The following is a 26,416-nucleotide window of genomic DNA, read 5'->3' as shown; positions in this document are numbered from 1 at the left end:
CACGCAAGAAAACAGTAGCACAAACCCTTTGTTAATGAAAAAGAATAACTTATCCTTGGTGGGACTCGAACCCGATATCCCCGGTTTAGGAGACCGATGCCTTATCCGTTAGGCCACGAGGGCGATGTGCGAGCGATGCACTGGCGTTCCTTTCATTAGCACTTTATCTTTAGGTTACAGTAGAACACACCATCGAAAGGAATGTGGGAGAAAGAGATTGCACTTGCTTTGCTTCAAGCGAGAAAACTGTAGCAAAAACCCTTGGTAATGACAAAGAATAACCCACACTCGGCGGGACTCGAACCCGCAATCCCCGGTTAAGAAGACCGATGCCTTATCCGTTAGGCCATGAGGGCGATGTGCGAGCGATGAACTAGCGTTCTTTTCATTAGCGCGTTTACTCTAGGTTACAGTAGAACACATCATCGAAAGGAATATAGGGGAAAAGGAAATGCATATGCTTTGGTTCAAGCAAGAAAACTGTGGGAGAAACCCTTTGTTAATAAAAAATAATAACCCACCCTCCGCGGGACTCGAACCCGCAATCCCCTGTTTAGGGGGCCGATGCCTTATCCGTTAGGCCACGTAGCCGATGTGCGAGTGATGCACTGGCGTTCCTTTCATTAGTGCGTTTACTCTAGGTTACAGTAGAACACAACATCAAAAGGAATATAGGGGGAAAGAAGCGCATAAGCTTTGCTTCAAGAAAGAAAACTGTAGCAGAAACCTTTTCGGTGAATGAAAAAAAATAACCTACCCTCGGCGGGACTCGAACCCGCTATCCCCGGTATAGGAGACCGTGGCCTTATCCGTTAGGCCACGAGGGCGATGTGCGGGCGATGCACTGGCGTTCCTTTCATTAGCGTTTTTACTCTAGGTTGCAGTAGAACACATCTTCCAAAGGATTATAGGGGAAAAGGAAACGCACATGCTTTGCTTCAAGCAAGAAAACTGTAGCACAAACCCTTTGTTAATGAAAAAGAGTAACCCACCCTCGGTGGGACTCGAACCCGCATTCCCCGGTTTAGGAGAACGATGCCTTATCCGTTAGACCACGAGGGCAATGTGCGAGCGATGCACTGTCGTTCCTTTCATTAGCGCTTTTACTTTAGGTTACAATAGAACACACCATCGAAAGGAATATAGGAGAAAGGGAAATGCACATGCTTTGGTTCAAGCGAGAAAACTGTAGCAAAATCCTTTGTTAATGAAAAAGGATAACCCACCATCGGCGGGTCTGGAACCCGCAATGCCCATTTAGAAGACCAATGCCTTATTCGTTAGGCCATGAGAACGATGTGCGAGCGATGCACTAGCGTTCTTTTCATTAGCGCGTTACTCTAGGTTACAGAAGAACACATTATCGAAAGGAATTAGGAGGAAATGGAAATGCATATGCTTTGGTTCAAGCAAGAAAACTTTGGGAGAAACCCTTTGTTAATAAAAAAGGATAACCCACCCTTCACGGCACTCGGACCTGCAATCCCCTGTTTAGAATACCAATGCTTTATTCGTTAGGCCATGAAGCCGATGTGCGAGTGATGCCATGGGATTCCTTTTATTAGCACGTTCACTCTAGGTTACAGTAGAACACAACATCGAAAGGAATATAGGGGAAAAGAAAACGCATTTGCTTTCCTGCAACCAAGAAAACTGTAGCAGAAACCCTTTGTTATTGAAAAAGAATAACCCAACCTTGGCGGGACTCAAACCCGCAATCCCCGGTTTAGGAGACCGATGCCTTATCCGTTAGGCCACGAGGGCGATGTGCGAGTGATGCACTGGCGTTCCTTTCATTAGCGCTTTTACTTTAGGTTACAATAGAACACACCATCGAAAGGAATATAGGAGAAAGGGAAATACACATGCTTTGGTTCAAGCAAGAAAACTGTAGCAAAACCCTGTGTTAATGAAAAAGGATAACCCACCCTCGGCGGCACTCGCACCCGCAATCCCCGGTTTAGAAGACCGATGCCTTATCCGTTAGGCCACGAGGGCAATCTGCGAGCGATGCACTGGTGTTCCTTTCATTAGCGCTTTTACTTTAGGTTACAGTAGAACACACCATCGAAAGGAATATAGAAGAAAGGGAAATGCACTTGCTTTGGTTCAAGCGAGAAAACTAGCAAAACCCTTTGTTAATGAAAAAGGATAACCAACCCTCGGCGGGACTCAAACCCGCAATCCCCCGTTTAGAAGACCGATGCCTTATTCGTTAGGCCAAGAGGGCGATGTGCGATCGATGCACTAGCGTTCTTTTCATTAGCGCGTTTACTCTAGGTTGCAGTAGAACACACCATCGAAAGAAATATAGAGGAAAAGGAAACGCATATGCTTTGCTTTAAGCAAGAAAACTGTAGCAGAAACCCTTTGTTAATGAAAAAGAATATACCACCTTTGGCGGGACTCGAACCCGCAATGCCCGGTTCAGGAGACCGATGCGTTACCCGTTAGGCCACGAGGAGGATGTGCGAGTGATGCACTGGCGTTCCTTTCATTAGCGTTTTTACTCTAGGTTGCAGTAGAACACATCTTCCAAAGGATTATAGGGGAAAGGGAAACGCATATGCTTTGCTTCAAGCAAGAAAAGTGTAGCAGAAACCCCTTTTGGTAATGAAAAAGGATCATCCACCCCCGGCAGGACTCGAACCCGCCATCCCCGGTTCAGAAGACCGATGCCTTATTCGTTAGGCCACAAAAGCGATGTGCGACTGATGCACTGGCGTACCTTTCATTAGCGCTTTTAATTTAGGTTACAGTAGAACGCACCATCGAAAGGAATATAGGAGAAAGGGAACTCCACATGCTTTGCTTCAAGGAAGAAAACTGTAGCACAAAACATTGGTAATGAAAAAGGATAACCCAACCTCGGCGGCACTCGAACCCACCATCCCCGGTTTAGAAGACCGATGCCTTATCAGTTAGGCCACGAGGGCAATGGGCGAGCGATGCACTGGCGTTTCTTTCATTAGCGCTTTTACTTTAGGTTACAATAGAACACACCATTGAAAGGAATATAGGAGAAAGGGAAATGAACATGCTTTGGTTCAAGCACGAAAACTTTAGCGAAACCCTTTGTTAATGAAAAAGGATAACCCACCCTCGGCGGGACTCGAACCCGCAATCCACGGTTTAGGAGACCGATGCCTTATCCGTTAGGCCACAAGGGCGATGTGCGAGCGATGCACTGGCGTTCCTTTCATTAGCGCTTTTAATTTAGGTTACAGTAGAACGCACCATCGAAAGGAATATAGGAGAAAGGGAAATCCACATGCTTTGCCTAAAGCAAGAAAACTGTAGCACAAAACATTAGTAATGAAAAAGGATAACCCAACCTCGGCGGCACTCGAACCTCAATCCTCGGTTTAGGAGACCGATGCCTTATCCGTTAGGCCACGATGGCAATGTGCGGGCGATGCACTGGCGTTCCTTTCATTAGCGCTTTTACTTTAGGTTGCAGTAGAACACACCATCGATAGGAATATAGAGAAAAAGAAAACCCATTTGCTTTGCTGCAAGCAAGAAAACTGTAGCAGAAACTCTTTGTTAATAAAAAAGAATAACCTACCCTCGGCGGGACTCGAACCCGCAATCCCCGACTTAGGAGAACGACGCCTTATTCGTTAGGCCAAGAGGGCGATGTGCGAGCGATGCACTAGCGTTCTTTCATTAGCGCGTTTACTCTAGGTTACAGTAGAACACATCATCCAAAGGAATATCAGGGAAAAGGAAACGCATATGATTCGCTTCAAGCAAGAAAACTGTAGCACAAACCCTCTGATAATGAAAAAGGATATCCCAACATCGGCGGGACTCGAACCCGCAATCCCGGGTTAGAAGACCGATGCCTTATCCGTTAGGCCACGAGGGCGATGTGCGAGCGATGCGCTGGCGTTCCATTCATTAGCGCTTTTACTTTAGGGGACAGTAGAACACACCATCGAAATTAATATAGGAGAAAGGGAAATGCACATGCCTTGGTTCAAGCAAGAAAACTGTAGCAGAAACCCTTTGTTGACGAAAAAGGATAACCGCCCTCGGTGGGACTCGAACCCGAAATCCCCCATTTAGAAGACCGATGGCTTATTCGTTAGGCCACGAGGGCGATGTGCGAGCGATGCACTACCATTCCTTTCATTAGCGCTTTTACTCTAGGTTGCAGTAGAACACACCATCGAAAGGAATATAGGGCAAAAGAAGACGCATTTGCTTTCCTGCAAGCAGGAAAACTGCAGCAGAAACCCTCTGTTAATGAAAAAGAATATCCCACCCTCGGCGGGACTCGACCCCGCCATCCCCGGTTTAGAAGACCGATGCCTTATTCGTTAGGCCAAGATGGCGATGTGCGAGCGATGCACTAGCGTTCTTTTCATTAGCGCGTTTACTCTAGGTTACAGTAGAACACATCATCCGAAGGAATATAGGGGAAAAGGAAACGCATATGCTCTGCTTCAAGCAAAACAAACTGTATTAAAAACCCTTGGTAATGAAAAAGGATAACCCACAATCGGCGGGACTCGAACCCGCAATCCCCGGTGAAGAAGACCGATGCCTTATCCGTTAGGCCACGAGGGCGATGTGCGAGCAATGCTCTGGCGTTCCATTCATTAGCGCTTTTACTTTAGGGGACAGTAGAACACACCATCGAAATTAATATAGGAGAAAGGGAAATGCACATGCCTTGGTTCAAGCAAGAAAACTGTAGCAGAAACCCTTTGTTGACGAAAAAGGATAACCCACCCTCGGTGGGACTCGAACCCGCAATCCCCCGTTTAGAAGACCGATGGCTTATTCGTTAGGCCACGAGGGCGATGTGCGAGCGATGCACTAGCGTTCCTTTCATTAGCGCTTTTACTCTAGGTTGCAGTAGAACACACCATCGAAAGGAATATAGGGCAAAATAAAACGCATTTGCTTTCCTGCAAGCAGGAAAACTGCAGCAGAAACCCTCTGTTAATGAAAAAGAATATCCCACCCTCGGCGGGACTCGACCCCGCCATCCCCGGTTTAGGAGACCGATGCCTTATCCGTTAGGCCACGAGGGAGATGCGCGAGCAATGCACTGGCGTTCCTTTCATTATCGCTTTTACTCTAGGTTGCAGAAGAACACACCATCGAAAGGAATATAGGGGAAAAGGAAACGCATATGATTTGCTTCAAGCAAGAAAACTGTAGCACAAACCCTTGGTAATGAAAAAGGATAACCCACCCTCGGAGGCAATCGCACCCGCAATCTGCGGTTTAGAAGACCGATGCCTTATCTGTTAGGCCACGAGGGCAATGTGCGAGCGATGCACTGGGGTTCCTTTCATTAGCGCTTTTACTTTAGGTTACAGTAGAACACACCATCGAAAGGAATATAGGAGAAAGGGAAATGCACTTGCTTTTGTTCAAGCGAGAAAACTAGCAAAACCCTTTGTTAATGAAATAAGATAACCAACCCTCGGTGGGACTCGAACCCGCAATCCCCCGTTTAGAAGACTGATGCCTTATTCGTTAGGCCAAGAGGGCGATGTGCGAGCGATGCACTAGCGTTCTTTTCATTAGTGCGTTTACTCTAGGTTAGAGTAGAACACATCATCCAAAGGAATATAAGGGAGAAGGAAACGCATATGATTTGCTTCAAGCAAGAAAACTGTAGCACAAACCCTTTGATAATGAAAAAGGATATCCCAACCTCGGCGGGACTCGAACCCGCAATCCCTGGTTTAGGAGACGGATGCCTTATCCGTTAGGCCACGAGGGCGATGTGCGAGCGATGCACTGTCGTTCCTCTCATTAGCACTTTTACTTTAGGGGACAGCAGAACACACCATCGAAATTAATATAGGAGAAAGGGAAATGCACATGCTTTGGTTCAAGCAAGAAAACTGTAGCGGAAACCCTTTGTTAATGAAAAAGGATAACCCACCCTCGGCGGGACTCGAACCCGCAATCCCCCGTTTAGAAGACCAATGCCTTATTTTTTAGGCCACGAGGGCGATGGGCGAGCGTTGCACTAGCGTTCTTTTCATTAGCGCGTTTACTCTAGGTTACAGTAAAACACACCATCGAAAGGAATCTAGGAGAAAAGGAGAGCATATGCTTTCCTTCAAACAAGAAAACTGTAGCAGAAACCCTTTGTTAATGAAAAAGAATAACCCACCCTTGGCGGGACTCAAACCCGCATTTCCCCGTTTGGAAGACCGATGCCTTATTCGTTAGCCCACGACGGCGATGTGCGAGCGATGCACTGGCGTTCCTTTCATTAGCACTTTTACGCTAGGTTACTGTAGAACCCACCATCGAAAGGAATATAGGAGAAAAGGAAACGCATATGCTCTGCTTCAAGCAAGAAAACTGTTGCAGAAACCTTTGGTATTGAAAAAGGATAACCCACCCTCAGCGGGACTCGAACCCGCCCTCCCCGGTTTAGAAGACCGATGCCTTATCGGTTAGGCCACGAGGGCGATGTGCAAGCGATGCTCTGGCGTTCCTTTCATCAGCACTTTTAGTCTAGGTTACTGTAGAACACACCATCGAAAGGAATATAGGGGAAAAGGAAACGCATATGCTCTGCTTCAAGCAAAAAAAACTGTATTAAAAACCCTTGGTAATGAAAAAGGATAACCCACAATCGGCGGGACTCGAACCCGCAATCCCCGGTGAAGAAGACCGATGCCTTATCCGTTAGGCCACGAGAGCAACGTGCGATTGATGCACCAATGTTCCTTTCATTAGCGCTTTTACTTTAGGGGACAGTAGAACACACCATCGAAATTAATATAGGAGAAAGGGAAATGCTCATGCTTTGGTTCAAGCAAGAAAACTGTAGCAGAAACCCTTTGTTATGAAAAAGAATAACCCACCCTTGGTGGGACTCAAACCCGCGATCCCCCGTTTAGAAGACCGATGCCTTATTCGTTAGGCCACGAGGGCGATGTGCGAGCGTAGCACTAGCATTCTGATCATTAGCCCGTTTACTCTAGGTTACTGTAGAACACACCATCGAAAGAAATATAGGGGAAAAGGAAACGCAAATGCTCTGCTTCAAGCAAGAAAACTGTTGCAGAAACCCTTGGTATTGAAAAAGGATAACCCACCCTCGGCGGGACTCGAATCCGCAATCCCGGTTTAGAAGACCGATGCCTTATCCGTTAGGCCACGAGGGCGGTTTGCGAGCGATGCACAGGCGTTCCTTTCATTAGCGCTTTTACTCTAGGTTGCAGTAGAACGAATCATCGAAAGGAATATAGGGAAAAAGGAAACGCACATGCTTTGCTTCAAGCAAGAAAACTGTAGCACAAACCCTTTGTTAATGAAAAAGAGTAACCCACCCTCGGTGGGACTCGAACCCGCAATCCCCGGCTTAGGAGAACGATGCCTTATTCGTTAGGCCAAGAGGGCGATGTGCGAGCGATGCACTAGCGTTCTTTTCATTAGCGCGTTTACTCTAGGTTACAGTAGAACACATCATCCAAAGGAATATAAGGGAAAAGGAAACGCATATGATTCGCTTCAAGCAAGAAAACTGTAGCACAAACCCTCTGATACGGAAAAAGGATATCCTAACCTCGGCGGGACTCGAACCCGCAATCCCGGGTTAGAAGACCGATGCCTTATCCGTTAGGCCACGAGGGCAATGTGCGAGCGATGCTCTGGCGTTCCATTCATTAGCGCTTTTACTTTAGGGGACAGTAGAACACACCATCGAAATGAATATAGGAGAAAGGGAAATGCACATGCCTTGGTTCAAGCAAGAAAACTGTAGCAGAAACCCTTTGTTGATGAAAAAGGATAACCCACCCTCGGCGGGACTCGAACCCGCAATCCCCCGTTTAGAAGACCAATGGCTTATTCGTTAGGCCATGAGGGCGATGTGCGAGCGATGCACTAGCGTTCTTTTCATTAGCGCGTTTACTCTAGGTTACAGTAGAACACTTCATCGAAAGGAATATAGGGGAAAAGGAAATGCATATGCTTTGGTTCAAGCAAGAAAACTGTGGGAGAAACCCTTTGTTAATAAAAAGTAATAACCAACCCTCCGCGGGACTCGAACCCGCAATCCCCTGTTTAGGGGGCCGATGGCTTATCCGTTAGGCCACGTAGCCGATGTGCGAGTGATGCACTGGCGTTCCTTTCATTAGCGCGTTTACTCTAGGTTACAGTAGAACACAACATCAAAAGGAATATAGGGGGAAAGAAGCGCATAAGCTTTGCTTCAAGAAAGAAAACTGTAGCAGAAACCTTTTCGGTGAATGAAAAAAAAATAACCTACCCTCGGCGGAACTCGAACCCGCAATCCCCGGTTTAGGAGACCGATGTCTTATCCGTTAGGCCACGAGGGCGATGTGCGGGCGGTGCACTGGCGTTCCTTTCATTAGCGCTTTTACTGTAGGTTGCAGTAGAACACACCATGGAAAGGAATATAGGGCAAAAGAAAACGCATTTGCTTTCCTGCAAGCAGGAAAACTGCAGCAGAAACCCTCTGTTAATGAAAAAGAATATCCCACCCTCGGCGGGACTCGACCCCGCCATCCCCGGTTTAGGAGACCGATGCCTTATCCGTTAGGGCACGAGGGCGATGCGCGAGCAATGCACTCGCGTTCCTTTCATTATCGCTTTTACTCTAGGTTGCAGAAGAACACACCATCGAAAGGAATATAGGAAAAAGGGAGATGCACTTGCTTTGGTTCAAGCGAGAAAACTAGCAAATCCCTTTGTTAATGAAAAAGGATAACCAACCCTCGGCGGGACTCGAACCCGCAATCCCCCGTTTAGAAGACCGATGCCTTATTCGTTAGGCCAAGATGGCGATGTGCGAGCGATGCACTAGCGTTCTTTTCATTAGCGCGTTTACTCTAGGTTACAGTAGAACATATCATCCGAAGGAATATAGGGGAAAAGGAAACGCATATGATTTGCTTCAAGCAAGAAAACTGTAGCACAAACCTTTTGTAATGAAAAAGGATAACCCACCCTTGGCGGCACTCGCACCCGCAATCCGCGGTTTAGAAGACCGATGCCTTATCCGTTAGGCCACGAGTGCAATGTGCGAGCGATGCACTGGGGTTCCTTTCATTAGCGCTTTTACTTTAGGTTACAGTAGAACACACCATCGAAAGGAATATAGGAGAAAGGGAAATGCACTTGCTTTTGTTCACGCGAGAAAACTAGCAAAACCCTTTGTTAATGAAATAAGATAACCCACCCTCCGCGGCACTCGGACCCGCAATACCCTGTTTAGAATACCGATGCTTTATTTGTTAGGCCACGAAGCCGATGTGCGAGTGATGCCATGGGGTTCCTTTTATTAGCACGTTCACTCTAGGTTACAGTAGAACACAACATCGAAAGGAATATAGGGGAAAAGAAGCGCATAAGCTTTGCTTCAAGCAAGAAAACTGTAGCAGAAACCTTTTCGGTGAATGAAAAAAAATAACCTACCCTCGGCGGGACTCGAACCCGATATATCCGGTTTAGGAGACCGATGCCTTATCCGTTAGGCCACGAGGGCGATGTGGGAGCGATGCACAGGCGTTCCTTTCATTAGCGCTTTTACTCTAGGTTGCAATAGAACACATCTTCCAAAGAAATATAGGGGAAAAGGAAACAAACATGCTTTGCTTCAAGCAAGAAAACTGTAGCACAAACCCTTTGTTAATGAAAAAGAGTAACCCACCCTCGGTGGGACTCGAACCCGCAATCCCCGACTTAGGAGAACGATGCCTTATTCGTTAGGCCAAGAGGGCGATGTGCGAGCGATGCACTAGCGTTCTTTCATTAGCGCGTTTACTCTAGGTTACAGTAGAACACATCATCCAAAGGAATATCAGGGAAAAGGAAACGCATATGATTCGCTTCAAGCAAGAAAACTGTAGCACAAACCCTCTGATAATGAAAAAGGATATCCCAACATCGGCGGGACTCGAACCCGCTATCCCGGGTTAGAAGACCGATGCCTTATCCGTTAGGCCACGAGGGCGATGTGCGAGCGATGCTCTGGCGTTCCATTCATTAGCGCTTTTACTTTAGGTTGCAGTAGAACACACCATCGAAAGGAATATAGGGCAAAAGAAAACGCATTTGCTTTCCTGCAAGCAGGAAAACTGCAGCAGAAACCCTCTGTTAATGAAAAAGAATATCCCACCCTCGGCGGGACTCGACCCCGCCATCCCCGGTTTAGGTGACCGATGCCTTATCCGTTAGGCCACGAGGGAGATGCGCGAGCAATGCACTGGCGTTCCTTTCATTATCGCTTTTACTCTAGGTTGCAGAAGAACACACCATCGAAAGGAGTATAGAAAAAAGGGAGATGCACTTGCTTTGGTTCAAGCGAGAAAACTAGCAAAACCCTTTGGTAATTAAAAAGGATAACCAACCCTCGGCGGGACTCGAACCCGCAATCCCCCGTTTAGAAGACCGATGCCTTATTCGTTAGGCCAAGATGGCGATGTGTGAGCGATGAACTAGCGTTCTTTTCATTAGCGCGTTTACTCTAGGTTACAGTAGAACACATCATCCGAAGGAATATAGGGGAAAAGGAAACGCATATGATTTGCTTCAAGCAAGAAAACTGTAGCACAAACCCTTGGTAATGAAAAAGGATAACCCACCCTCGGCGGGACTCGAACCCGCAATCCCCCGTTTAGAAGACCGATGCCTTATTCGTTAGGCCACGAGGGCGATGTGCGAGCGTAGCACTAGCATTCTTATCATTAGCCCGTTTACTCTAGGTTACTGTAGAACACACCATCGAAAGAAATATAGGGGAAAAGGAAACGCAAAAGCTCTGCTTCAAGCAAGAAAACTGTTGCAGAAACCCTTGGTATTGAAAAAGGATAACCCACCCTCGGCGGGACTCGAATCCGCAATCCCGGTTTAGAAGACCGATGCCTTATCTATTAGGCCACGAGGGCGGTTTGCGAGCGATGCACAGGCGTTCCTTTCATTAGCGCTTTTACTCTAGGTTGCAGTAGAACGAATCATCGAAAGGAATTTAGGGAAAAAGGAAACGCACATGCTTTGCTTCAAGCAAGATAACTGTAGCACAAACCCTTCGTTAATGAAAAAGAGTAACCCACCCTCGGTGGGACTCGAACCCGCAATCCCCGGTTTAGGAGAACGATGCCTCATCCGTTAGGCCACGAGGGCAATGTGCGAGCGATGCTCTGGTGTTCCTTTCATTAGCGCTTTTACTTTAGGTTACAATAGAACACACCATCGAAAAGAATATAGGAGAAAGGGAAATGCACATGCTTTGGTTCAAGCAAGAAAACTTTAGCAAAACCCTTTGTTAATGAAAAAGAATAACCCACCCTCGGCGGGACTCGAACCCGATATCCCCCGTTTAGAAGACCGATGCCATATTCGTTAGGCCATGAAGGCGTTGGGCGAGCGATTCACTAGCGTTCTTTTCATTAGCGCGTTTACTCTAGGTTACAGTAGAACACATCATCGAAAGGAATAGAGGGGAAAAGGAAATGCATATGCTTTGGTTCAAGCAAGAAAACTGTGGGAGAAACCCTTTGTTAATAAAAAAGGATAACCCACCCACCGCGGGACACGAACCCGCAATCCCCTGGTTAAGGGGCCGATGCCTTATTCGTTAGGCCACGTAGCCGATGTGCGAGTGATGCACTGGCGTTCCTTTCAATAGCGCGTTTACTCTAGGTTGCAGTAGAACACACCATCGAAAGGAATATAGGAGAAAGGGAAATGCACAAGCTTTGGTTCAAGCAAGAAAACTGTAGCATAACCCTTTGTTAATGAAAAAGGATAACCCACCCTCGGCGGGACTCGAACCCGCAATCCCGCGTTTAGAAGACCGATGCCTTATTTGTTAGGCCATGAGGGCGATGGGCGAGCGATGCACTAGCCTTCTTTTCATTAGCGCGTTTACTCTAGGTTACAGTAGAACACAACATCGAAAGGAATAAAGGGGAAAAGAAGCGCATAAGCTTTGCTTCAAGCAAGAAAACTGTAGCAGAAACCTTTTCAGTGAATGAAAAAAAAATAACCTACCCTCGGCGGGACTCGAACCCGCAATCTCCGGTTTAGGAGACCAATGCCTTATTCGTTAGGCCAAAAGGGCGATGTGCGAGCGATGCACTAGCGTTCTTTTCATTAGCGCGTATACTCTAGGTTACAGTAGAACACATCATCCAAAGGAATATAGGGGAAAAGGAAACGCATATGATATGCTTCAAGCAAGAAAACTGTAGCACAAACCCTCTGATAATGAAAAAGGATATCCCAACCTCGGCGGGACTCGAACCCGCAATCCCGGGTTAGGAGAACGATGCCTTATCCGTTAGGCCACGAGGGCAATGTGCGAGCGATGCTCTGGCGTTCCTTTCATTAGCGCTTTTACTTTAGGTTACAATAGAACACACCATCGAAAGGAATATAGGAGAAAGGGAAATGCACATGCTTTGGTTCAAGCAAGAAAACTAGCAAAACCCTTTGTTAATGAAATAAGATAACCAACCCTATAGGGACTCGAACCCGCCATCCCCCGTTTAGAAGACTGATGCCTTATTCGTTAGGCCAAGAGGGCGATGTGCGAGCGATGCAGTAGCATTCTTTTCATTAGCGTGTTTACTCTAGGTTACAGTAGAACACATCATCCAAAGGAATATAAGGGAAAAGGAAACGCATATGATTCGCTTCAAGCAAGAAAACTGTAGCACAAACCCTTTGATAATGAAAAAGGATATCCCAACCTCGGCGGGACTCGAACCCGCAATCCCGGGTTAGAAGACCGATGCCTTATCCGTTAGGCCACGAGGGCAATGTGCGAGCGATGCTCTGGTGTTCCATTCATTAGCGCTTTTACTTTAGGGGACAGTAGAACACACCACCGAAATTAATATAGGAGAAAGGGAAATGCACATGCCTTGGTTCAAGCAAGAAAACTGTAGCAGAAACCCTTTGTTGATGAAAAAGGATAAACCACCCTCGGCGGGACTCGAACCCGCAACCCCCGTTTAGAAGTGCGATGCCTTATTCGTTAGGCCACGAGGGCGATGTGCGAGCGATGCACTAGCGTTCTTTTCATTAGCGCGTTTACTCTAGGTTACAGTAGAACACATCATCGAAAGGAATATAGGGGAAAAGGAAATGCATATGCTTTGGTTCAAGCAAGAAAACTGTGGGAGAAACCCTTTGTTAATAAAAAAGGATAACCCACCCTCCGCGGGACTCGAACCCGCAATCCCCTGTTTAGGGGGCCGATGCCTTATCCGTTAGGCCACGTAGCCGATGTGCGAGTGATGCACTGGCGTTCCTTTCATTAGCGCGTTTACTCTAGGTTACAGTAGAACACAACATCGAAAGGAATATAGGGGAAAAGAAGCACATAAGCTTTGCTTCAAGCAGGAAAACTGTAGCAGAAACCTTTTCGGTGAATATAAAGAAAATAACCTACCCTCGGCGGGACTCGAACCCGCCATCCCCGGTTTAGGAGACCGATGCCTTATCCGTTAGGCCACAAGGGCGATGTGCGGGCGATGCACTGGCGTTCCTTTCATTAGCGCTTTTACTCTAGGTTGCAGTATATGACACCATCGAAAGGATTATAGGGGAAAAGAAGCGCATAAGCTTTGCTTCAAGCAAGAAAACTGTAGCTAGAACCTTTTCGGTGAATGAAAAAGAAATAACCTACCCTCGGCGGGACTCGAACCCGCAATCCCCGGTTTAGGAGACCGATGCCTTATCCGTTAGGCCACGAGGGCGATGTGCGTGCGATGCACTGGCGTTCCTTTCAGTAGCGCTTTTACTCTAGGTTGCAATAGAACACATCTTCCAAAGAAATATAGTGGAAAAGGAAACGCACATGCTTTGCTTCAAGCAAGAAAACTGTAGCACAAACCCTTTGTTAATGAAAAAGAGTAACCCACCCTCGGTGGGACTCGAACCCGCAATCCCCGGCTTAGGAGAACGATGCCTTATTCGTTAGGCCAAGAGGGCGATGTGCGAGCGATGCACTAGCGTTCTTTCATTAGCGCGTTTACTCTAGGTTACAGTAGAACACATCATCCAAAGGAATATAAGGGAAAAGGAAACGCATATGATTCGCTTCAAGCAAGAAAACTGTAGCACAAACCCTCTGATAATGAAAAAAGATATCCCAACATCGGCGGGACTCGAACCCGCAATCCCGGGTTAGAAGACCGATGCCTTATCCGTTAGGCCACGATGGCGATGTGCGAGCGATGCTCTGGCGTTCCATTCATTAGCGCTTTTACTTTAGGGGACAGTAGAACACAATATCGAAATTAATATAGGAGAAAGGGAAATGCACATGCCTTGGTTCAAGCAAGAAAACTGTAGCAGAAACCCTTTGTTGATGAAAAAGGATAACCCACCCTCGGTGGGACTCGAACCCGCAATCCCCCGTTTAGAAGACCGATGGCTTATTCGTTAGGCCACGAGGGCGATGTGCGAGCGATGCACTAGCGTTCCTTTCATTAGTGCTTTTACTCTAGGTTGCAGTAGAACACACCATCGAAAGGAATATAGGGCAAAAGAAAACGCATTTGCTTTCCTGCAAGCAGGAAAACTGCAGCAGAAACCCTCTGTTAATGAAAAAGAATATCCCACCCTCGGCGGGACTCGACCCCGCCATCCCCGGTTTAGGAGACCGATGCCTTATCCGTTAGGCCACGAGGGAGATGCGCGAGCAATGCACTGGCGTTCCTTTCATTATCGCTTTTACTCTAGGTTGCAGAAGAACACACCATCGAAAGGAATATAGAAAAAAGGGAGATGCAATTGCTTTGGTTCAAGCGAGAAAACTAGCAAAACCCTTTGGTAATGAAAAAGGATAACCAACCCTCGGCGGGACTCGAACCCGCAATCCCCCATTTAGAAGACGGATGCCTTATCGTTAGGCCAAGATGGCGATGTGCGAGCGATGCACTAGCGTTCTTTTCATTAGCGCGTTTACTCTAGGTTACAGTAGAACACATCATCCGAAGGAATATAGGGGAAAAGGAAACGCATATGATTTGCTTCAAGCAAGAAAACTGTAGCACAAACCCTTGGTAATGAAAAAGGATAACCCACCCTCGGCGGCAATCGCACCCGCAATCTGCGGTTTAGAAGACCGATGCCTTATCCGTTAGGCCACGAGGGCAATGTGCGAGCGATGCACTGGGGTTTCTTTCATTAGCGCTTTTACTTTAGGTTACAGTAGAACACACCATCGAAAGGAATATAGGAGAAAGGGAAATGCACTTGCTTTTGTTCAAGCGAGAAAACTAGCAAAACCCTTTGTTAATGAAATAAGATAACCAACCCTCGGTGGGACTCGAACCCGCAATCCCCCGTTTAGAAGACTGATGCCTTATTCGTTAGGCCAAGAGGGCGATGTGCGAGCGATGCACTAGCGTTCTTTTCATTAGCGCGTTTACTCTAGGTTACAGTAGAACACATCATCCAAAGGAATATAAGGGAGAAGGAAACGCATATGATTTGCTTCAAGCAAGAAAACTGTAGCACAAACCCTTTGATAATGAAAAAGGATATCCCAACCTCGGCGGGACTCGAACCCGCAGTCCCTGGTTTAGGAGACCGATGCCTTATCCGTTAGGCCACGAGGGCGATGTGCGAGCGATGCACTGTCGTTCCTCTCATTAGCACTTTTACTTTAGGGGACAGCAGAACACACCATCGAAATTAATATTGGAGAAAGGGAAATGCACATGCTTTGGTTCAAGCGAGAAAACTAGCAAAACCCTTTGGGAATGAAAAAGGATAACCCACCCTCGGCGGGACTCGAACCCGCAATCCCCCGTTTAGAAGACCGATGCCTTATTCGTTAGGCCACGAGGGCGATGTGCGAGCGTTGCACTAGCGTTCTTTCCATTAGCGCGTTTACTCTAGGTTACAGTAAAACACACCATCGAAAGGAATATAGGAGAAAAGGAGCGCATATGCTTTGCTTCAAACAAGAAAACTGTAGCAGAAACCCTTTGTTAATGAAAAAGAATAACCCACCCTTGGCGGGACTCAAACCCGCAATCCCCCGTTTGGAAGACCGATGCCTTATTCGTTAGCCCACGAGGGCGATGTGCGAGCGATGCACTGGCGTTCCTTTCATTAGCACTTTTACGCTAGGTTACTGTAGAGCACACCATCGAAAGGAATATAGGAGAAAAGGAAACGCATATGCTCTGCTTCAAGCAAGAAAACTGTTGCAGAAACCCTTGGTATTGAAAAAGGATAACCCACCCTCGGCGGGACTCGAACCCGCCATCCCCGGTTTAGAAGACCGATGCCTTATCCGTTAGGCCACGAAGGCGATGTGTTAGCGATGCACTGGCGTTCCTTTCATCAGCACTTTTAGTCTAGGTTACTGTAGAACACACCATCGAGAGGAATATAGGGGAAAAGGAAACGCATATGCTCTGCTTCAAGCAAGAAAACTGTAGCACAAACCCTTGGTAATGAAAAAGAGTAACCCACCCTCGGCGGCACTCGCACCCGCAATCCCCGGTTTAGAAGACCGATGCCTTATCCGTTAGGCCACGAGGGCAATGTGCGAGCGATGCACTGGCGTTCCTTTCATTAGCGCTTTTACTTTAGGTTACAGTAGAACACACCATCGAAATTATTATATGAGAAAGGGTAATGCACATGCTTTGGTTCAAGCAAGAAAACTGTAGCAGAAACCCTTTGTTATAGAAAAAGAATAACCCACCCTTGGTGCGACTCAAACCCGCGATCTCCCGTTTAGAAGACCGATGCCTTATTCGTTAGGCCACGAGGGCGATGTGCGAGCGTAGCACTAGCATTCTTATCATTAGCCCGTTTACTCTAGGTTACTGTAGAAAACACCATCGAAAGAAATATAGGGGAAAAGGAAACGCAAAGTCTCTGCTTCAAGCAAGAAAACTGTTGCAGAAACCCTTGGTATTGAAAAAGGATAACCCACCCTCGGCGGGACTCGAATCCGCAATCCCGGTTTAGAAGACCGATGCCTTTTCCGTTAGGCCACGAGGGCGGTTTGCGAGCGATGCACAGGCGTTCCTTTCATTAGCGCTTTTACTCTAGGTTGCAGTAGAACTAATCATCGAAAGGAATATAGGGAAAAAGGAAACGCACATGCTTTGCTTCAAGCAAGAAAACTGTAGCACAAACCCTTTGTTAATGAAAAAGAGTAACCCACCCTCGGTGGGACTCGAACCCGCAATCCCCGGTTTAGGAGAACGATGCCTCATCCGTTAGGCCACGAGGGCAATGTGCGAGCGATGCTCTATTGTTCCTTTCATTAGCGCTTTTACTTTAGGTTACAATGGAACACACCATCGAAAGGAATATAGGAGAAAGGGAAATGCACATGCTTTGGTTCAAGCAAGAAAACTTTAGCAAAACCCTTTGTTAATGAAAAAGGATAACCCACCCTCGGCGGGACTCGAACCCGATATCTCCCGTTTAGAAGACCGATGCCATATTCGTTAGGCCACGTAGCCGATGTGCGAGTGATGCCCTGGCGTTCCTTTCAATAGCGCGTTTACTCTAGGTTGCAGTAGAACACACCATCGAAAGGAATATAGGAGAAAGGGAAATGCACAAGCTTTGGTTCAAGCGAGAAAACTGTAGCATAACCCTTTGTTAATGAAAAAGGATAACCCACCCTCGGCGGGACTCGAACCCGCAATCCCGCGTTTAGAAGACCGATGCCTTATTTGTTAGGCCATGAGGGCGATGGGTGAGCGATGCACTAGCGTTCTTTTCATTAGCGCGTTTACTCTAGGTTACAGTAGAACACAACATCGAAAGGAATAAAGGGGAAAAGAAGCGCATAAGCTTTGCTTCAAGCAAGAAAACTGTAGCAGAAACCTTTTCAGTGAATGAAAAAAAATAACCTACCCTCGGCGGGACTCGAACCCGCAATCTCCTGTTTAGGAGACCAATGCCTTATTCGTTAGGCCAAAAGGGCGATGTGCGAGCGATGCACTAGCGTTCTTTTCATTAGCGCGTATACTCTAGGTTACAGTAGAACACATCATCCAAAGGAATATAGGGGAAAAGGAAACGCATATGATAGGCTTCAAGCAAGAAAACTGTAGCACAAACCCTCTGATAATGAAAAAGGATATCCCAACCTCGGCGGGACTCGAACCCGCAATCCCGGGTTAGGAGAACGATGCCTTATCCGTTAGGCCACGAGGGCAATGTGCGAGCGATGCTCTGGCGTTCCTTTCATTAGCGCTTTTACTTTAGGTTACAATAGAACACACCATCGAAAGGAATATAGGAGAAAGGGAAATGCACATGCTTTGGTTCAAGCAAGAAAACTAGCAAAACCCTTTGTTAATGAAATAAGATAACCAACCCTCGGTGGGACTCGAACCCGCAATCGCCCTTTAAAAAACTGATGCCTTATTCGTTAGGCCAAGAGGGCGATGTGCGAGCGATGCAGTAGCGTTCTTTTCATTAGCGCGTTTACTCTAGGTTACAGTAGAACACATCATCCAAAGGAATATAAGGGAAAAGGAAACGCATATGATTCGCTTCAAGCAAGAAAACTGTAGCACAAACCCTTTGATAATGAAAAAGGATATCCCAACCTCGGCGGGACTCGAACCCGCAATCCCGGGTTAGAAGACCGATGCCTTATCCGTTAGGCCACGAGGGCAATATGCGAGCGATGCTCTGGTGTTCCATTCATTAGCGATTTTACTTTAGGGGACAGTAGAACACACCATCGAAATTAATATAGGAGAAAGGGAAATGCACATGCCTTGGTTCAAGCAAGAAAACTGTAGCAAAAACCCTTTGTTGATGAAAAAGGATAACCCACTCTCGGCGGGACTCGAACCCGCAATCCCCCGTTTAGAAGTCCGATGCCTTATTCGTTAGGCCACGAGGGCGATGTGCGAGCGATGCACTAGCGTTCTTTTCATTAGCGCGTTTACTCTAGGTTACAGTAGAACACATCATCGAAAGGAATATAGGTGAAAAGGAAATGCATATGCTTTGGTTCAAGCAAAAAAAACTGTGGGAGAAACCGTTTGTTAATAAAAAAGGATAACCCACCCTCCGCGGGACTCGAACCCGCAATCCCCTGTTTAGGGGGCCGATGCCTTATCCGTTAGGCCACGTAGCCGATGTGCGAGTGATGCACTGGCGTTCCTTTCATTAGCGCGTTTACTCTAGGTTACAGTAGAACACAACATCGAATAGATTATAGGGGAAAAGAAGCGCATAAGCTTTGCTTCAAGCAAGAAAACTGTAGCAAAAACCTTTTCGGTGAATATAAAGAAAATAACCTACCCTCTGCGGGACTCGAACCCGCAATCCCCGGCTTAGGAGACCGATGCCTTATCCGTTAGGCCACAAGGGCGATGTGCGGGCGATGCACTGGCGTTCCTTTCATTAGCGCTTTTACTCTAGGTTGCAGTATAACACACCATCGAAAGGATTATAGGGGAAAAGAAGCGCATAAGCTTTGCTTCAAGCAAGAAAACTGTAGCAAAAACCTTTTCGGTGAATGAAAAAGAAATAACCTACCCTCGGCGGGACTCGAACCCGCAATCCCCGGTTTAGGAGACCGATGCCTTATCCGTTAGGCCACGAGGGCGATGTGCGTGCGATGCACTGGCGTTCCTTTCATTAGCGCTTTTACTCTAGGTTGCAGTAGAACACACCATCGAAAGGAATATAGGGCAAAAGAAAACGCATTTGCTTTCCTGCAAGCAGGAAAACTGCAGCAGAAACCCTCTGTTAATGATAAAGAATATCCCACCCTCGGCGGGACTCGACCCCGCCATCCCCGGTTTATGAGACCGATGCCTTATCCGTTAGGGCACGAGGGCGATGCGCGTGCAATGCACTGGCGTTCCTTTCATTATCGCTTTTACTCTAGGTTGCAGAACACACCATCGAAAGGAATATAGGAAAAAGGGAAATGCACTTGATTTGGTTCAAGCGAGAAAACTAGCAAAACCATTTGTTAATGAAAAAGGATAACCAACCCTCGGCGGGACTCGAACCCGCAATCCCCCGTTTAGAAGACCGATGCCTTATTCGTTAGGCCAAGATGGCGATTTGCGAGCGATGCACTAGCGTTCTTTTCATTTGCGCGTTTACTCTAGGTTACAGTAGAACACATCATCCGAAGGAATATAGGCGAAAAGGAAACGCATATGATTTGCTTCAAGCAAGAAAACTGTAGCACAAACCCTTGGTAATGAAAAAGGATAACCCACCCTCGGCGGCATTCGCACCCGCAATCCGCGGTTTAGAAGACCGATGCCTTATCCGTTAGGCCACGTGGGCAATGTGCGAGCGATGCACTGGGGTTCCTTTCATTAGCGCTTTTACTTTAGGTCACAGTAGAACACACCATCGAAAGGAATATAGGAGAAAGGGAAATGCACTTGCTTTTGTTCAAGCGAGAAAACTATTAAAACCCTTTGTTAATGAAATAGGATAACCCTCCCTCCGCGGCACTCGAACCCGCAATCCCCTGTTCAGAATACCGATGCTTTATTCGTTAGGCCACGAAGCCGATGTGCGAGTGATGCCATGGGGTTCCTTTCATTAGCGCGTTTACTCTAGGGGACAGTAGAACACAACATCGAAAGGAATATAGGGGAAAAGAAGCGCATAATCTTTGCTTCAAGCAAGAAAACTGTAGCAGAAACTTTTTCGGTGAATGAAAAAAAAATAACCTACTCTCGGCGGGACTCGAACCCGCAATCCCCGGTTTACGAGACCAATGCCTTATTCGTTAGGCCAAAAGGGCGATGTGCGAGCGATGCACTAGCGTTCTTTTCATTAGCGCGTTTACTCTGGGTTACAGTAGAACACATCATCCAAAGGAATATAGGGGGAAAGGAAACGCATATGATTTGCTTCAAGCAAGAAAACTGTAGCACAAACCCTCTGATAATGAAAAAGGATATCCCAACCTCCGCGGGACTCGAACCCGCAATCCCGGGTTAGAAGACCGATGCCTTATCCGTTAGGCCATGAGAGCAATGTGCGAGCGATGCTCTGGCATTCCATTCATTAGCGCTTTTACTTTAGGGGACAGTAGAACACACCATCGAAAGGATTATAGGGGAAAAGAAGCGCATAAGCTTTGCTTCAAGCAAGAAAACTGTAGCACAAACCTTTTCGGTGAATGAAAATGAAATAACCTACCCTCGGCGGGACTCGAACCCGCAATCCCCGGTTTAGGAGACCGATGCCTTATCCGTTAGGCCACGAGGGCGATGTGCGGGCGATGCACTGGCGTTCCTTTCATTAGCGCTTTTACTCTAGGTTGCAGTAGAACACACCATCAAAAGGAATATAGGGCAAAAGAAAACGCATTTGCTTTCCTGCAAGCAGGAAAACTGCAGCAGAAACCCTCTGTTAATGAAAAAAAATATCCCACCCTCGGCGGGACTCGACCCCGCCATCCCCGGTTTAGGAGACCGATGCCTTATCCGTTAGGGCACGAGGGCGATGCGCGAGCAATGCACTGGCGTTCCTTTCATTATCGCTTTTACTCTAGGTTGCAGAAGAACACACCATCGAAAGGAATATAGGAAAAAGGGAAATGCACTTGCTTTGGTTCAAGCGAGAAAACTAGCAAACCCCTTTGTTAATGAAAAAGGATAACCAACCCTCGGTGGGACTCGAACCCGCAATCCCCCGTTTAGAAGACCGATGCCTTATTCGTTAGGCCAAGATGGCGATGTGCGAGCGATGCACTAGCGTTCTTTTCATTTGCGCGTTTACTCTAGGTTACAGTAAAACACATCATCCGAAGGAATATAGGGGAAAAGGAAACGCATATGATTTGCTTCAAGCAAGAAAACTGTAGCACAAACCCTTGGTAATGAAAAAGGATAACCCACTCTCGGCGGCACTCGCACCCGCAATCCGCGGTTTCGAAGATCGATGCCTTATCCGTTAGGCCACGAGGGCAATGTGCGAGCGATGCACTGGGGTTCCTTTCATTAGCGCTTTTACTTTAAGTTACAGTAGAACACACCATCGAAAGGAATATAGGAGAAAGGTAAATGCACTTGCTTTTGTTCAAGCGAGAAAACTAGCAAAACCCTTTGTTAATGAAATAGGATAACCCACCCTCCGCGGCACTCGGACCCGCAATCCCCTGGTTAGAATACCGATGCTTTATTCGTTAGGCCACGAAGCCGATGTGCGAGTGATGCCATGGGGTTCCTTTTATTAGCACGTTCACTCTAGGTTACAGTAGAACACAACATCGAAAGGAATATAGGGGAAAAGAAGCGCATAAGCTTTGCTTCAAGCAAGAAAACTGTAGCAGAAACCTTTTCGGTGAATGAAAAAAAATAACCTACCCTCGGCGGGACTCGAACCCGCAATCCCCGGTTTAGGAGACCGATGCCTTATCCGTTAGGCCACGAGGGCGATGTGCGGGCGATGCACTGGCGTTCCTTTCATTAGCGCTTTTACTCTAGGTTGCAGTAGAACACACCATCGAAAGGAATATAGGGCAAAAAAAACGCATTTGCTTTCCTGCAAACAGGAAAACTGCAGCAGAATCCCTCTGTTAATGAAAAAGAATATCCCACCCTCGGCGGGACTCGACCCCGCCAGCCCAGGTTTAGGAGACCGATGCCTTATCCGTTAGGCCACGAGGGCAATGTGCGAGCGATGCACTGGGGTTCCTTTCATTAGCGCTTTTACTTTAGGTTACAGTAGAACAAACCATCGAAAGGAATATAGGAGAAAGGGAAATGCACTTGCTTTTGTTCAAGCGAGAAAACTAGCAAAACCCTTTGTTAATGAAATAGGATAACCCACCCTCCGCGGCACTCCGACCCGCAATTCCCTGGTTAGAATACCGATGCTTTATTCGTTAGGCCACGAAGCCGATGTGCGAGTGATGCCATGGGGTTCCTTTTATTAGCACGTTCACTATAGGTTGAAGCGGTATGAGCCTTTGGACAGAAGATGAAGAAGCGCGAGGGCCGGGGCAGGAAAGAAGAGGGGGATGAAGTGAAAAAATAAAGCAGATTAAGATGGACGCCAGTTCCATACTGAAGCTTTAATGCTGTTCCGTTATTTTAAGTAGGAACACTACATTATTTTGGCGCAGCCGGCCATCGAAGCCATCATGTGGGTGACGTTCTTCATAGACGAGACCTCCGAGGAGATCATCTTTTCGAAGTACCAAGTTCAAGACGAAGCAGCGGTAGACCTACCTCGTGAGCTCAGCTCGGAAGAACTCGTAAACCTGGTTGTGGAAAAGGCAGCCGTAGACACTACTGAACTACGACGGAAAGGTGCTGTGAAAGTGAACTTGCGTGTGGCGACCTTCAACGACCTAGTTCTTGAACCAGCGCGTCGAAAACACTCAGGATCACGATCTCCGACGGAAGAGGTGAGCCTCGTTTTGAAAGCTTTTCAGCTGCAACAGGAACAGATGCTTCAACAAAACCAAATAATGACATCTCTTATAAGCTCTCTGAATGCTGAGAGACCGACACCTAATTTCGTAGAACCTGATGCTTTCGACGGTGTGTCTTCAAATCCAGAAAGTTGGCTTGATTTCTACGAATATGCCGCTGGAAAAAACAAGTGGCTCTCTGATGAGGCTAAAATCACCAACATGCGCGTTTACTTGAGAGGTGTTGCGCGAAAGTGGTATGAAACATGCATTCTGGAAGACAGTGACGACTCTTGGGGCCAGTGGAGGAAAAAGTTTTTGACTGCATTCCGAAGCAATCCAGTAGAAAGATGGAACACGGCGCTTAATTTCAAGTCTGAGCAAAGCTGCCTTGTCGAGTACTTCTTTGAGAAACGCCGTCTTTTAAAGCTGGCGGAGCCTTTGCTTCCATCTACGGCCGTAGTTGCCTTAATAATGCATGGATTGCACACTAACGTGTTGAAGCAAGTGCAAATACTGTCACCAAAGACTCTAGATGACCTCCTCGCGTGTCTTCAGAACATACCATCAGCTTCGGAAACAAGCATAACCGCCGAGTCAAGCAGCTGTTTCAGTCGGAGTAAATCGGACTGGTCAAGCCGCGCTCAGCGAGAACCGAGCCACCTCGCAACTCGCACAGATAACTTGCCCTGGCGTGTTCCAAGAGGTCGAGTGAATAATATCGACACTGAAGCTCAGGAGTATTCGACAGAAAAAAACTAATAAACGAGGGTGATCAGTCCCACCCGATGACTCCAAATGAGACTGTTTATTTAAGTTGCTCTAGCCTACTTCACATTCCCGTCAAAGTAGGAAACAAACATATGATGGCTCTGGTAGACAGCGGTGCTTCTGTGTCCATTATAAATGCCAAGCTGGTGGATGCAAATCGCTTGCATAGTGGAAGAATTCTACGAGTACAAGGCTATGATGGAAAAGTAACGTTGCATGATCAGTGGGCCTTGGTAAACATCGAGTTCCAGGGTCAGCAAATAGAGAGCGAAGTGTTGGTGATAGAGGGGGTAACGTACGACTTTTTGCTATCAAGACCAGATATAAAGAAACTAAAGATCAACGTGTACTGGGACGATGTGGTTCTAGTAGAAGGAGTAGCAAGGAACGAGACAAATCAGGGTAGACAAGATAATCTACGAGTTGTCAAGTGCGCGGAGGATATCGCAACGACCTACCCTGAACTTGTATGCATAGGAAGCTATCCTCAGGCGATGAAGTCCCACAAGGTTCCTTTCGAACTCGCTGACAAGACCGTCATCCGGAAAGCACCTTACAATATGTCAAGGGAGCGAAAGATGTGGCTCAAGAAAGAGTTGCAGGAGATGCTAGATGCTGATATCATACGACCTTCGGTATCACCCTTCGCTTCTCCCATAACGATCGCACCGAAAGAAGACGGAACCTTGAGATTATGCACCGACTACAGGGTTCTCAATCGTCAGACAGAACTCATACCATTTCCTATGCCGAAGATCGACACAATTATAGATGAGACCGGGGGTTGCCGACATTTTTCCCGCATCGATTTATGCAAAGGTTTCTGGCAGATCCCACTAACCGAAGAAACAAAAATGTACACCGCTTTTATCACGCCATTCGATCTCTACGAATACAACCGGCTCCCTTTCGGTTGGAAAAACTCGCCAGCGTGGTTCCAGAAGATCATGAACGACGTCCTAAAGCCATTCCTTGGTGTTTTTTGTAATGTGTACATAGACGACATTATAGTCTTCTCCAAAACAGAGGCTGAGCATCAGGACCATCTGTCTCAGGTGTTAAACGCCTTGAGCTTGGCACATCTCAAGGTTAATTTTAAGAAGAGTGTATTCTTTCAACGAAAAGTGGTGTTTCTTGGAAGAGTCTTCGATGGGAACACCAAAAGCACAAAACAAGAGTCCGTCGAGAAGATCTCCCAGTTGAAGAAACCATATGACGTCCATTCACTGCGTGTGTTTTTGGGATTGGCAGGACATTTCCGATCTTTCATAAAGGACTTTGCTGTCAAAACTAGATGCCTCACGCGCTTAACGCAGAAAGAAGTTCCCTTTGAATGGAGTGACGAATGTGAGAGAGTCTACCGTGACTTGGTGCACAGAATTTCTTCTGACCCCGTTCTGCGTATACCAGATTTCACTTTACCCTTTGAATTGAACACTGACGCCTCACATTATGGGACTGGTGCAGTGTTGTATCAAAAATGTATTGAAGCATCTGGCCGAGAAAAGCGACACGTAGTCGGTTACTACAGTTACACTTTCAAGCCGTCTGAAACAAACTACACTACTACGGAAAAAGAAGCACTGGCGGTTCTGAAGGCCGTTGACTACTTCCGCACGTACCTGGAAGGTACGAAGTTCACTTTGTTCACCGATCACCAGGCACTCACTCATCTCTTGAATATGACCCAAACTAAAGGGCGTATCGCCAGATGGGTGAATTACTTGCAGCAATTTGACTTTACCATCTCGCACCGACCAGGACCGCTTTTAACCGATGCAGATGCTCTATCAAGATTGATGGTACAAAACAACACAGAAAAATCTGAAGAAATCAATGAAGTGAAGCTGTGGGAAGGCTCAGAACAACTGGTTTTTACGGAAGGTCGGTATCAAGTCCCACCAACTCTTGTTTCCAAAGTGCTTTACTTGTACCACGATAGCCCAGAATCTGGAGGACACGACGGCTTTTGGCGTACCTACAACAAGTTGGTCAAGAGGTTTACGTGGCCTCACATGAAGAAAGACGTTAGTCAGTACGTTCGTTCATGCCATGTGTGTCAAGTACACAAAGTCAAGTATAAACAGCCTACGGACACCATGATACTACCTTGCCACTCGAACGTGCCTTTTGAAGTAGTTCACCTGGATTTCGCCGAACTTAACAAGAAACGGGAAGGAGTCAGAAAAACGCAAGCTTTTCTGCTGGCCATAGATGAATGCACCAGGATGGTCGCGGCACGAGCAGGAAAAGAAGATGCAAATAGCGTCATAACCCTTCTCGAAA

The 26,416-nt window shown here is 46.9% G+C and overlaps 8 non-coding genes across 8 annotated transcripts; all 8 read right to left on the bottom strand.

Annotated features, from left to right (window-relative positions):
- Nucleotides 1-3,097: 3,097 nt before the first annotated feature.
- TRNAR-CCU (transfer RNA arginine (anticodon CCU)) lies at nt 3,098-3,170 on the bottom strand. Its single transcript has one exon. It is a non-coding gene; the product is annotated as a tRNA-Arg (tRNA).
- Nucleotides 3,171-6,376: 3,206 nt separating this feature from the next.
- TRNAR-UCU (transfer RNA arginine (anticodon UCU)) lies at nt 6,377-6,449 on the bottom strand. The gene has a single exon. It is a non-coding gene; the product is annotated as a tRNA-Arg (tRNA).
- Nucleotides 6,450-13,405: 6,956 nt separating this feature from the next.
- On the bottom strand, nt 13,406-13,478 carry TRNAR-CCU (transfer RNA arginine (anticodon CCU)). The gene has a single exon. It is a non-coding gene; the product is annotated as a tRNA-Arg (tRNA).
- Nucleotides 13,479-13,642: 164 nt separating this feature from the next.
- On the bottom strand, nt 13,643-13,715 carry TRNAR-CCU (transfer RNA arginine (anticodon CCU)). The gene has a single exon. It is a non-coding gene; the product is annotated as a tRNA-Arg (tRNA).
- Nucleotides 13,716-16,212: 2,497 nt separating this feature from the next.
- TRNAR-UCU (transfer RNA arginine (anticodon UCU)) lies at nt 16,213-16,285 on the bottom strand. The gene has a single exon. It is a non-coding gene; the product is annotated as a tRNA-Arg (tRNA).
- Nucleotides 16,286-19,497: 3,212 nt separating this feature from the next.
- TRNAR-CCU (transfer RNA arginine (anticodon CCU)) lies at nt 19,498-19,570 on the bottom strand. The gene has a single exon. It is a non-coding gene; the product is annotated as a tRNA-Arg (tRNA).
- A 1,565-nt stretch (nt 19,571-21,135) lies between these two features.
- TRNAR-CCU (transfer RNA arginine (anticodon CCU)) lies at nt 21,136-21,208 on the bottom strand. Its single transcript has one exon. It is a non-coding gene; the product is annotated as a tRNA-Arg (tRNA).
- A 1,096-nt stretch (nt 21,209-22,304) lies between these two features.
- Nucleotides 22,305-22,377, bottom strand: TRNAR-CCU (transfer RNA arginine (anticodon CCU)). The gene has a single exon. It is a non-coding gene; the product is annotated as a tRNA-Arg (tRNA).
- Nucleotides 22,378-26,416: the final 4,039 nt, after the last annotated feature.

The sequence above is a fragment of the Rhipicephalus microplus genome, chromosome 2 (assembly GCF_043290135.1).
Source record: "Rhipicephalus microplus isolate Deutch F79 chromosome 2, USDA_Rmic, whole genome shotgun sequence".
Lineage (NCBI taxonomy): Eukaryota > Metazoa > Arthropoda > Arachnida > Ixodida > Ixodidae > Rhipicephalus > Rhipicephalus microplus.
The sequence above is the reverse complement of the archived record's forward strand: the minus strand, read 5'-3'. Positions and strand labels throughout refer to the sequence as shown.